Here is a 13527-nt window from a genome sequence, read left to right on the forward strand (position 1 = left end):
AGTGTTGTTGGTGGGAAAGAATTGGCTAGGTCTCCTCTGCTGGCAACTCCGAGCGATGAATCTTGAAATAACGGTGTCAACCTGTCACTGATTTCATGTGACTCTGTGGATTTATCTAAAGAAACGCAGGCGTGTGGATGCACACACACACACACACACACACCCTGTAAAACTCAGTAAGTGCTAGAAACTATAAGCTAAAAGCTGAGTTTCTACAGGAATTCTGTGGTCCCTGGGATGGATGCTTGGACTTAGCACAGAGAACAAGATAGGGACAAGTCTGAGGCCAGAGGTGAGTGGAGAAGGATGAGGGAGGGGGGGGGAGGGGAAGGAGGGGGAGAGGGGAGAGAAAGGAGGAGGAAAAAGGAGGAGGGCAGAGGAGGGGAGGAGAGGGAGGAGAGGGGAGGAGAGGAGGACGGAGGGAAATGAGATGCACCAATGGGCTACAAAGTTCTAAAATGTGAGCAGAGACTTTACATCCAAGTCAGTTCTTCTGATTGAACTGTTTTCAAAGGAGGGAGACATGAAGGGTCTTTAAGGTGAGGGTTGAAGGACCCTGACCTAACTCACAGCTCATCAAACACTGGAGAATCCACTGTACGAGATGACTCTGGAGAGCACTGCTGGGCTGAGAGAAAGCCTCAGGCCCTGTGAAGTCCAGAGACATGAAGGCCAGAGAGAAAGCCTCAGGCCCTGTGAAGTCCAGAGACATGAAGGCCAGAGACTAGCAGATGTCACTTCCTAGTCCCCTGATTCCAGGCTGTTGAAGGCAAGGATCAGTCCCTCATTTGGTCAGATCAAACTCAGAGTGGGTCTTGGAAAGTAGGTATGGAACCTGGGGTCATGTCACTGAAAGGGAGATGTGTGGATAGGAACTAAGATGCACTTGCTCTCAGGTCTGAGTCCTTAATTTCTCTCTGTCCCAAGGATGGCTCTCTCTACAGTTACTCTTACTATACACTTACAGTCACTCAGTGGGTCCCAGGACACGCTGTAACTGGCCCAGAACCTAAGTTTTTGCAGAATGACACAGCCAGAAGGCCCACTTCTCCTTTGACCCTCTAGCTCTTGCTGGCACACTCCATGAGTATCTACTGACCTGAACAGGAAGTGGTGACAATAGCAAGGCCACCAAGCCCGCTAGCCACCTATAACTCTGTGCTAGTGTTCCTTAGCTACCTTTCTAGGGTTTCCTATTTCCTACACAGAAGGTGGCGCCAGGTCATGCCCTAGTATCATGATGCTGGTCTCTGGGGAACAGAGTGGAGATGCAGCAGATTACTTAAGAGATGTGACAATCTCTTTGCCTTTGTCTCCATCGGTCCTAAGTGCCTCATGGAGAAATTGAGGAATACAGACCTCCTTTTGTCTTCTCACCCCAAGGAGCCGTCCTACTCCCAAGACCCTCCACACATCAGCTCTCTCCACCCCAAAGCCCACCCTGCTGTTTGCCCTTTATACAGAATAACAATACTTCACCATGAAGGTGACCAAAAGAGTGTTTTCCCCACAGTCATTTGTGATTCAGCCTAGAGATTGAGGACCAGTTTGACCAGGTTTCCCACAGAAGAACCCACTGTCTTGCTCTGTCACCAGAAGACATATGGTCCTAATTCACAGAGGTCCCCGCTTATCAGGGCCGAGAGTTCACTGGCTACCACCTCCCCTTAACTATTCCTCCACTGCAGCCATTCCCCAGTTTGGCACAAGAACACAATCCAAGGCCCAGAGCTCTCTTCCTCATCTGTTCCCACTCGATACCAGCTCAGCAGAATGGTGGGGCCCATAACTGCCGCCTCCCTGCCTCGCTGTCACACCTTCACTGGCTTCAAAAAGCCGCTGATATATTTTACAAACTGAAACAGCAATTTAATTCCCCCTGATAGCAGCAATTGTCCATTAGATCTTCCTACCGAGGAGCTTAACAATAATTCCTTTCATCCAACTGCTTGCCTCTTCTTGATCTGAGAATCAATCCCATAAATAGCAGGCAAGAGTTTGCACATTACTCTCCCCCTCCAGCTTTTAGCATTTTGATGAAGATTCTCATCTCTTCTTTAAACACTTTACAACTTGGCAATTTTTCTCCCTCTGGTTCCTTTAAACAAAATAAAACAGCAGCCCAAAACCGGAGAGGGGCGGGGGGCGGGCGGGGGGGGGGGGTGCGTGGGGGGGGCGTTGACTGTAAGAGGAAGCATGGTGCTCTCAAGCCTTTCCCAGAAGGGTTTGCTCTTCCCCATGCTGGGAAGCAGAGGGTGGCTCCGGGACTTCTGATGGGGTAGGCTGCTGAAAAGGAAGTGCCATTCTGCCCTAGTGGGGTATCATTAGCCTCTTAAACTTCACACTCACTGAAGCTGGGTCTTGCATTTGCCAACAGTGTTCAACTTAAAGAAAATGTCCCCTTCCCCAACACCCTTCTGCTATGCCCAGAAATGGAAGTGGGGAAGCCTAGTAGCTGCTGTGCAGCAAGGGCCCCAGTTGCCTGCTCAATCCTCTCACCCAACCCTCACCTTTTGTTTTAAAACAGGCTCAGGCTAAAAAGCTCACTGGGGTCAACTGAGAGTTTCAGTGTCTGGTCACTGTCCTCAGTCCCTCCCACTCTTCAGAAGAATGGCTTCTAACCTGAGATCCTCCTGCCTCAGCTCTCCAACCACTGGGACCACAGCCATGCCCCACCACATCTAGTTACCCTCCTTCCTCTTTCAGGCCAGCTTCCTTTAAGTCTACATCATGGGGAAAGAGAGAAACGGGTAAGGAGAGGGCTTAAGGCCTTTGGTTCAATCTTGTGTCTCTCCCTTTGCAATTCCAATGATTACCGACAGAGGAGAGGAGAGCCCTCCCTATCTTCCACTGGGTGTCGGCGACAGCGGATTGCCAGGGCATCAGGGAGCTCCAACCTTGCCTCCTGAGATATCACCACGTGTTCTCTCTTGTCTGCACACACGAAGAGAAACAAGTCTAAAGATGAACCCAGGGATGCACAGTCCCCCTCGGCAGACTCGATTCCCAGGTTTATTATTATTTGTGGAGAGCTGACAGCAGCCTGGGGAGCAGAGCTGAGAAAACAACACAGGCCTGGCCCCGGAGGCTCACAACTCAACAGAGACAAACAGCCCAGACACTGGGGATCCAGGATGATAGAAGCCAGGTGGCTGCCTCCCTGGTGCCCTGTCTGCCTCTTCCCTAGTCTGAGGGCTTAGGGCGGGTGGAGCATGAGCTTGAAGAACAGGGCAAGCAGGGAGGGGCCAGAGCACAGAGCAGGGGCCTGGGAAGTCTCTTCAGCCTATTAGCTGGGACAGTCTCAGATACCCATGGAGCCAGGGCCTCTACAGAGGGCCTGCCAGTGCTTTTCCTCTCTGAGAACTACCAAACTATGTTCTCTGGCTGGTTGATACCTGTTTGGAGCCGGTTGATTCGTGGTCCCAAGTTTTAAAGGTTCATCTCCAGGGAAAAATAAAACAAACTGATGAAACAGCCAGTCTTTGGACTCAAGAGTTGGCATCCTTCTTCGTTTCAGGTGGAGTCCACCTTGGTCCTCACTGCTGTTAGAATGGGGGCACGTGCCTTGGCTCTGTGTTCCTGATAGCCCAAGAAGCAGGCCACAAAGGTCGGAGGATGGCAGATATGGTGAGAGGGAAAGTGAGACCATACTGGGCCCCAGACTCATACCTCAGCTGGCACACATGTCCTCGTCCCTGACCTAAGATGCCCCCTTTGCCCCCTTTGCTATGTTCCTCGTCAGTTAGGATGGGATGGTATTCTGTATTTCACAACCACGTCACTTTTCCTTCATCAAACTCTTGTTCCAAATCCTGTCCAACTGACCATGAAGCCTTCTGTTACCTTCCACCCAAGACTAGCCTCATGGAGCCTTGCAAAGGGCAGACATGGGGTGCCACTGCAGGACAGGCTGCTCCATACACTTCTAAGTCATGAAAAATTCCCATCTCTGCCACATGCCCTTTCCTGCCCAGCGACCTCTTTGCTCCCTGCATAAAGTCATAGCTACACCTTCCATTTTCTAGGTGTTGTTTTTGTGGGGTTAAAAGTGTGTGCAACAAGTCCACAGGCCTCTTTTCCTGGTGACCATCCCTTCATGGCTACACATCCATTACTCTGGCTTTCTGTTAAAGTGCAAACCTAGGACCTTTTAGGTCCAGATGGCACTTAGACCTCAGAGAGAAGGAGTTTGTTAGCTTCTTTCCTCCTCATTAATTTTGATGATGGCGAGACAGTAATATGGAACAAATAAAAATTGGCATTTAGTGTGCCCTTAGCTCACACTGAGTGTATTACTAAGCACATATGGATACCCTAGCTTTTTCTCTGCCTTGTAGAGTCACGTTGTTCCAATTTGTGGATAAGAAAACTGAGGCTTAGACAAGTTGGAATCATTTTTAAAATATTTCACACAGTCTGAATGAGGAGTATGAATGTTTCAGGGTAAAAGCATAAACATCTGGGGAAGAAAGGGACCCCAGAAACTGAGAAGGAGCCCAGCACAGAGAAGGCAAGGTGGTTATGGAGACAAGATGCCTTCTTGGACTTAGCCCTGTACAGAGACTGTTCCTTGATTTTCATGTGGTCCAGAGTTCTAAAAATCACATGAAGAGAATGCTAGTGTCTTCTGTGTGTGACGTGTGGGCTTTAGGACAGCTAATGCACATACCTCCCATACCTTCCCACAGTGGGGCTTCATCATCTCCCACAGTGGGGCTGCTTCTTCCATGGCTTCTTCCTGTTGGTACTATTATCCTGGTAGCAAGCAGAGCTAGTCCAAATGTATGCAAATATTTGATTGCATTTTGCTCTTGTTATTTTATAGAAAAAAAATGAATGAGAGGGAGATGAAAAAGGAAAATGCTGATACCAGAGATAAGAATAGGGGGGTCTCGTAACATGATAAAACGGAGACAAAGATGGAAAACATTTAGCGTGCTGAACGCAGCAGATCTGGAGTCTCCTTCACAGATTCACTGGACTGTGTGCTCAGTTAGGAAGGGAAAGAATGAAATCAAAGAATGAACACGAGATAATGAGTGTCTGGTTGAAGACTGCACCTCAGAGGCTTTGGAGAGTTGGGAACCTGATACTGTATTTCCTTGTCTGGCAGGAGCTCTGAAAACACACGCTGCAGACCCAAGCCCCAAGCTTGTTCCTGATCATACGTGCCACCATGGAAGACCAGAGCTCTGACTCACACTGACCCAGGTTCTATCAGTGCCTCCTGGTCAGTCTGGACCCAAGTGCCTCGTTGGGGCTCAGGTGGAGTAGGGAAGGGGAATCCTGATGTTAACCTGATCTCTGTCTTCACATGGCCTTCTTGGCCATCTCACGCACGCATGGCTTTCTAGGACCATCCACAATTACTAAGCAGGGTCCCTATTCAAAAACAATAGAAAGGCTAAGAGACTCTTGTCTCTTTCTTTCCAAAGTTCATCAATAGTGTGTGTTTTAAGCCATGGCACTCCATCATTAGGGAGTGACACTTTGGGTCATACCTAAGTTATAGCTGGTTTTGTTAATTTTGTTTTGTTTTGTTTTGTTTTGTTTTGTTTTGTTTTAAACAGAAGCCCCTTCCAGTGTGCCTTTCTTCTGCACTTTCTCCTCCTCAGCCTAGGCAGGAAGCTGCATGGGCAGTCGACAAGACATTGTCATGGGTCAGCAAAAGGGTGTTATTACTCATAACCTCCAAAGCAGGCAGCTGCTAGACACAAGGACAGAGCACCAGGGCTATGTTTTGCCTCCCACTGGCTCCTGGTTTCCTCCTGCCAGCCCCTTCCTTTTCACCCCAGCTTTAGAAAGGGGTCTGTAGTCCTCTGGCTTCTACCAGGGAAACCTTTAGTCATGCTTCAGCCCCTCCAGCTGCATTCAGACCTGGAGACGTGTTTCATATTGGCAGCAGACGCTTTGAACACTAGCAACTTGTCTGAGAAATATAACTCACAGAGTCTTTGCAATGACGACTTATTTCCTATCATTATGATGTTGATGGAAAAGAAAGAGCCCTGCCTTCAACAACTTAAAAACTGTGCCTCTCCCTCCCCACTTCTTCCTCCTAGAAGATAAGCTTCCCTTGCCATGCCAGGGCAAGGACCAGTGGGTAGAAGAAAGAGTGGAGAAGATAATTTTGTCCACTGGTCCTCAAGGACCAATTAGGAGGCTCCAACTTACAACAGACACCAATCTCCTGGGATCTGAGCATCTCCCAGGGTCAGGCTGCCAAAGGTAAAAGAAGCAAGCATCTTGACTCACTTTGTCCAGAGCAGGGTGACTTAGACAGGCCGGAGAACCGAGCTGATGAGGCAGGTCATCAGGGCAGAAAGGACCGGGAAGTGGGATTCCCATCCAAGATGACATCCCTCTAGTGCACCAGCCTGTCAAAGCCGGGATGGATTGCTGCTCTCTGCAGGCCTCTTTGTGATATGAGGTCATAGTCTCTGCTCTGGGGCACTCAGAAGACCCACCTGCTAAGTCCTTGTCCTGGGATTTGTACAAGGGAGACTTGAACCACCAGGATTGTTTCTCTAACAGGAGATGTATGCATGTGCATGGGCTAAAAAATATGGGGGTGGGGGAGGGCGGTATCAGGTAGGCAGGATGGGCAGAGAGAGGTAAAGAGGTAAGGGAGCCATTTCAGAAAGACTGGGATGCTGGGACTGTGGATGCTGGGGAGATGGAAGGCTCGTAACAGTGATCCACAGCTGGGGGATGGCTGCCACCGCTGTCCTGATTTGTACCCCAGCTTTCCCTTCACTGACCAGAAACTCACTGCCTCTCCCCTAGCCCAGGAGTAGCGGGGATCCAAGGTCCTAGGGCTAACTGTCAGGGCACCAAGAGAGCTAGGTCATGAACAACCAGGAGCTCTGACTTCTCTGAACAAACAGAGGAATTTTTTTCACATGAAGCAGCAAGTTGGCTAGAGGGTCTTCTTTAGAGCTCAGGCCCCAGTTAGCAGACTCAGTAACCAACCAGTAGGTTCCACGCACTGTGTGAGCAACTGACGTGCCATAAGGAGAAGACAGAGACTGCTGAGGGTAGTGACTAAAGACATAATAAAATGAAATTTTTCCCTGAGCTGAGGTGACTTCAGAGTCAAGAGTCCACAAGGGCTGGAAGAAGGCAAAGCAGGCTTCAGGTCCCCAACTACACCCTTTCTGGAGCTCAAAGAGAAAATGAAAGGAGCCTAAAGTTTCCAAGGATATCCACAAAGCAGGAAATAAGATGGTGGGGCAACATCACCAAGACCCAAAGGCAGAACTGAGGGTGCTCCTCGGGGCAGAACATCTGCTCAGTATGAAAAGCCCTGTCTGAGTCTCAGCATGGCAAAACAAAACAAGACCCGAGAGAGGAAGATTCTGAGTCAAACTGTCAACCAAGGATTTGATGGAGTCAGTGCTGGCTGTGTGAGAACTCACCTTATTTCCCATTCAACAACATAAAAAAACAAACAAACAAACAAAAACATATCTAGAGGTGATATGCCAGTAAAACCAACAGTTCTGAATATTGTGACCACATAAGGAAATGTTGTAAAAGGAGCCATGACTCTACCGAAGGGGGGAATCCAGAGGGACAGGAATGGGGTCACTACACCACTGTGTTCCTGACCCTGGGGATATGTCTCTCCTGCATCAAAGCACACAACCAGATTATATGATTGAGTGACATTTCCATGTGCACACTGGGTTCATGCCTTCCAATATAGTTCAGTCATTTTAACTTAATTTTATTTTTTTTACTTATTTGCTTTACATCCTGCTCACTGCCCCCCCTCCTGCTTACCCCCTCCCACAATCCTTCCCCCATCTCTCTTCCATCTTTTCATCTGAGCAGGTGGGGCTCCCCTGGGTATGCCCCCTAACCGGGCGCTTCACATCTTTGTGAGGCTAGGCGCTTCCTCTCCCACTGAGGTCAAACAAGGCAGCCTAGCTAGAAGAACATATCCCACATATAGGCACCAGCTTTTGGGATAGTCCCTGTTCTGGTTGTTTGGGACCCACATGAAAACCAAGCAACACATCTACTACATATGTGCGGGGAAGTCTAGGTCCAGCCTGTGTATGCTCTTTGGTTGGTTGTTGAGACTCTGAGATCTCCAAGGGTCCAGGTTAGTTGACTTTGTTGGTCTTCCTGTGGAGTTCCTATCCCCTTCAGGGCCCATAATTCTTCCTCCTGTTCTTCCGTAAGAGTCCCCAGGCTCCACCCACTGTTCGGCTGTGGGTATCTGCATCTGTCTGAGTCAGTTCTGGGTGGAGCCTCTCAGAGGACTTCATGCTCCTGTCTGTAGTTCAGTCTTTTAATTGACCTCTAGTCAGAATCTAGAGATAACTACATTTATGCAACAAAATGCAATAGAAAGTAGGTAATATACTATTGTTATACTACATACACACTGTGTGAAATACTATATAGCATGTCTACATAGTGCTATATTTTATAATGTTAAAGTAGTTATATTTTCATTTTTTAAACAGGGTCTCATTATGTAGCCCAGGTTGGCCTTGAGCTCTACCACGCTTAAGTAAATATATATATACATACATTTACTATATATACATTTACTATATATGTGTGTGTGTATGTATCCTAAAATAACATTTATTATAATATATGTATATTATAAATAAATATATAATAAATATAATAAAAATTATTATACATACTATTTAAAGCATTATATCTTGGTGCTGGAGAGATGGCTTGGTCAGTGGCTAAGAGCATTTTTTGCTCTTGTAAAGGACCCGGACTCAGTTCCCAGTATATATGTGACAGCTCACAACCATCTATAACTCCATTTCCAGAGTATCCAGTGTTCTGGGGGCACCAGGCACACATGTGATAAACATACATACATGCAAAACAAACAACCATATATATAAAATATAAAATAAATAAACTGAAAACAATCTTAAAGCATTATATTTTATGTATAATAATAGAATGTAGAATCATACTATAATACAGGATATATAGTTTCCATGGCTATTCAATGCAAAATTAGAAATTGGTGAAGAAATGCCATCAAATTGAAAGAGAAAGACCAAGCATTGTGGAGTATGACAGCCTGTAATCGTAACACTCAGGAGGCAGAGGCAGGAAAATTCCTGTGAGTTCAAGACCACTGTGATCCACAATAGTGAGTTCCAAGCCAGCTAGGATCTACAGTGAGTGATAAGCTGCCTCAAATTCCCAAAAGTGAAAAAGAAAACAAACAAACAAAAAGCTGAAAGAGAAAAGAGGTTTGAACTTAGAATTTTAATACATATACTAATCTGGATGGATGGGTAATATTACATGCTATATGGTATAATACATATAATATAGTATATGTTACATAATAAATAGCATATACAGTGTCATATGGGATTATGTATAATTGCACCATATATAATACTATGTATTATTTTATATATTTTACACTGTTAAGATTTAAATTTATATAGTATGTATAGATTTTACATAGTATGTATTATATATTATATAACACTATATACTAAAAATAAATACGATTAAATATAGGATTGTTATTGCTGTTGTTGTCTTGAGATAGGGTCTCACTATGTAGTCCTGACTGGCTTCAAGCTGGTGATCCCCCTCCTATGATCTCCCTAATGCTGGGATTGCAGGTGTGTGCTACCTTGACTGACAGAAACTGTGAACTCTTGACTATACATGTTAGTTCTACACTTCTGACCAGCCTCAGTGAAGCTGCCTAAGGGCTGAATAACTTCTACACAGAGATTTGGTGGAGGAGAGCTGAGGAAAGGCTTCTTAGAGGGCATCTGGCTTACTATCTTCTTTCATAGACAATAGACTTAGGTGGGGACCAGAGTGACATGATGCTAAGGAAGGGCCACCACTTGAAGAAGTGTCCTGGAAAGAGAACTGCCCATAGTGAGGCACAGCACCGACCAAAAGGAAAAGCCTAGACCAGAGGCTTGATGCTGTGCTCTTTTTGTTTGTTTGTTTTTTGAGACAGGGTTTCTCTGTGTAGCCCTGGCTCTCCTGGAACTCACTCTGTAGACCAGGCTGGCCTCGAACTCAGAAATTTGCCTGCCTCTGCCTCCCAAGTGTTGGGATTAAAGGCGTGCGCCACCACGCCCGGCTGATGCTGTGCTCTTAAAGAGCCTTCAGAAGAGGAGAAGCATTTAGGACCACCTAGAAGGCAGCTGGCTAGACTTTAAAGAAGCCTGGAGAAATGAGACCAGATCCCACTTGCTTAGAGAATCCATGATAGCTTGAGAGAAGCAGATTTGGGGTAAACAGAAGGTACATTGGAGCTGCTAGAGGGGGTGCTGGACAAAGGATAATTGTTTCTTAATATGTCCAATACACCAGAAATGTGTGAGGTCACTGCCACGAGAGCCCACTGGTTTCTGTTCCAGTTGCATAGATACTGATGGGCTGTGTCTGTATCTGTAGCCCCAGCATTCAGGAGGATGGGGAAGGAGACAGTGAGTTGAAGGCTAGCCTAAGCTACATACTAAAACCCTCTCTTAAAAGAACAAAAGAAAGAAAAAGAGGAAGGAAGGGAGGAGAGGAGGGATCAGGGAAGAAAGACCGATGATGATAAAAGGCCTAAGTACTAGAGCTTGTCTAAGGCCTGTAGCAAACAAATAGCCAGCAGGAACTGAGACTTTGCTGGGTCCGTTTAAAATGTGATTTTCTGCGGGGCTCCAATCAAAGCATGCCAACAGGTCTTTCCTCATTGAGGAAACAATGTATACAGTTCTGTTCTCAGGGAAACAATGTATACAATTCTGTTCTTGAGCCTGAGTAAGAAACCAGCTCCTCTGTATAGTGCAACCATCTGGGTGCTTTGACTAGCCCACAGGAGTAGAATAGAACCCATGGGTTTACCCCCACAGGATTCAGAAAATTACCACCTGGAAGGCATCTGGAGTTTGGGGTCCTCTTTTCCCCAGGTTGGAGCATCGAAGAACATAAAGATCTCTTAAGGACATAGAGATCGACAACAAGTCTCTGAATCTCAGAGAGATGAGCCGATGCCCAGCATGAGTACAAGGAGGAGAGATTGGAGTCCTTGCTTTGCATAGCCTGAGCCTCACCTTTGTCCTCCAACCAACCTCAAGCACACATTAATGGTCCTAAGGGTCCATGAGACCCAAGGTAGCCTCCACAGCCCCTTCTGTGTCTCCCTGGGAACTTCTGCCTGCGTTGAGCTTTCGGGGCAGAGAAGCAGGCAGAGAGGCAGGCAGGCAGGCAGGCAGGCCCAGGAGAATATGTATGTCAGTTAAGGTTTGTCGTTTACACGTGGAGATCATTAACGAGACTTATTTTTAAATTGTAATTGCAAAATGTAAATGCTCCCCAAACTGATGTGTAATTGCTACCCCTCCACCCCAGCCCTTCCCCTCTGCTGCCAGCTTTGCAAGGAGAGAATTAGAGAATAAAAAGGGGGTGGATTATGTAAGCAAAACGATTTTAAAAAAAGAGAGCGAGAGCTAAGAATTTAAGTGAGACAGCTGGCAGCTTCTCTGATTGCCACACTTCCAGCATTAGCTACAAAAATTGTCCTTGCCAATCGCACCCATCCAAGCAATAGTGTCAACTGTGCTTAGTCTTCAGGACACACCATACTGCCGCTCACTTGGAGAGACAATTCAGTGGTGAGTCGGCGTGTCTGGGAATTCAGGGTTAGAGGTTGGGTTTGTATTTTCCATCTTCTAGGTGGAAGCCCCCATTCTCCCAAAAGACACAGCCACACAGGAATTTTAAGTCAGGCAAACCATCTCCCCGTAGGCTAGCAATTCTAAGATGGCACAGGGCACAGGGCAGAGACTGGCCTGTATGAACCTAGCAACAACCTTAGCCAGAAGAGAGTAGGGGAGAGTCACAATGGCACACTCAAACTAGCTCAACATCTGCAAGACAGCCCCAGGCTTTCTCTTTGTCTTTTAGGTTCCTCTTCCTATTCCTCAAAGCCTCCTCCTATCCTCTATGTACAATGAACTACAAGTACTGTGTACTCAGGCTCCTAATATCAAAAGAATTGCCAACCATGACTTCAGGGTAATTGCCCCTCAAAATGTAGTTCTGCCTTGACTCAAGTGGATGTCTACTCATAGCATGCTGATCTCATCACTACATCAGTACCACACTACAGTGCCTGCAGACAGGAAGTGGGACAGTCATGGCTGCCTGCTCTTCACTTCTCAGATATCATCATCTAGGAGTGCCTGTGACTACTAACCACCTGCTTGGGAATCTAGGGCAACCACATTCACTGCCTGTATTGGCAACTTTCTCCATTATAAGGTTTTCCTGAGCAACATGGCAATAATTACCAACCCCAAAAGGAAGGCTGATGGGTGGTAAGGCTTACAGGGGCCCTGAGACATCATGAAAACATACAAATCCCAGACAAGGTCCTTGGGGGTTGTGACTGGATCTCGCCATCATAGATCCAGCCCCAATCTTGACACTCAAGGAAGAGAAAGGGGGTTGTTTTGGATAACTGGACTTCTAAATTGTTAACTATACTGCTACATAAGTCTGTGGGGTCTAAAGGGAGCTAAAAGCCAAAAACCAAACCAAAACATAAAAAACAAACAAAACAAAACAAAAAACCCAACCAAACAACAAAACCTAAAAAAACTAAACCTCAACAAAACCCACACTTACACCTGCTAGGAAGCTTGGGTGGGAGTTTTCTATTCAAAGTACTCAATACAGTCTAAGGAACTATTTCTCTGAATCCATCGGAAACATCTGGGGTGCAGTTTCCTCCTTACTTGCCAAGTCCTTTGGGGTCCATAAGTGTGGGTCATCCTCACCTACTCCACAGAATCAGAGTCTCTGACTACTGAACTGACATTTATCACCAACACCCCTGGGGGATTCTCAGGCAACCCTTACTCCAGCCTTGTGCAAGTGGTCATCAGCATGGGATGCATGCAAGGACCATCCATCTGCACCTCAGAGAAAAGGAAGTGCACAGAGAGAACACAGCATGGGCCTGGCTGAGGAGGTGGCAGAAAGACAGAAAATACAAGCAGTGCTTGCTGTCTTAAGCTGTCTTTGCTAGCTGACTGCTCAGGTAACCAATTGATGCTAGAGGGATTCTGAGGGAAGGACAGTGTGTGTGTGTGTGTGTGTGTGTGTGTGTGTGTGTGTGTGTGTGTGTGTGTGTGTGTGTGTTTCAGCATGTGTCAAAGGACAGAAAGTATGCCTTACTGTTGGAGGATCCCACTGCCTCTGGGATGGTCTTCAGGGGGTCTGCCCCCTCTTCTCACTTCCAGCTGGGCCAGAAACACCTCTAGTCAGCTATAGAGAGAGTACCTGCAGAAGGAAGAAGACAGCGGGTCTAAGGTGGGGCATTGGCACACAGAGCACTGGGCTCTCCTCCCCAGGACATGCCGTATGATAGAAATGATAGATCTAGTTCCTCTGCATATGACCCCTGTGTAATTGTTGCTTAACTCTCTCTTCGGTATGGCTACTGAGCCCTGCCCAAATCTTTGTAGACCCTAGACTTTGTCATACTTGGACTTGCCCTGTGGT

At 46.7% G+C, this 13527-nt stretch overlaps 1 protein-coding gene and 1 long non-coding RNA gene across 10 annotated transcripts in view; one reads left to right on the forward strand and one right to left on the reverse strand.

Annotated features, from left to right (window-relative positions):
* Window positions 1-13527, reverse strand: part of Pknox2 (Pbx/knotted 1 homeobox 2) — a 256364-nt gene that overhangs the window by 82989 nt on the left and 159848 nt on the right. For 5 of the 8 annotated variants that reach the window (NM_001029838.2, XM_011242440.3, XM_006510126.4 and 2 more), the window contains one exon: window positions 13201-13305. The exons of the other annotated variants lie outside the window; for them this stretch is intronic. The gene's annotated coding sequence lies outside the window, so the exon portion shown is untranslated. The remainder of the gene's footprint in view (window positions 1-13200; window positions 13306-13527) is intronic. 8 annotated transcript variants of the gene reach the window in all.
* Window positions 163-5964, forward strand: Gm34652. 2 transcript variants are annotated; one of them, XR_003948124.1, is made up of 4 exons: window positions 163-292; window positions 2707-2750; window positions 3518-3627; window positions 5114-5964. It is a non-coding gene; the product is annotated as a predicted gene, 34652 (long non-coding RNA). The 2 variants fall into 2 exon arrangements; XR_870636.2 differs by lacking the exon at window positions 5114-5964 and having other exon boundaries at window positions 3518-4354.

The sequence above is a fragment of the Mus musculus genome, chromosome 9 (assembly GCF_000001635.26).
Source record: "Mus musculus strain C57BL/6J chromosome 9, GRCm38.p6 C57BL/6J".
In the NCBI taxonomy this organism is placed as follows: domain Eukaryota; kingdom Metazoa; phylum Chordata; class Mammalia; order Rodentia; family Muridae; genus Mus; species Mus musculus.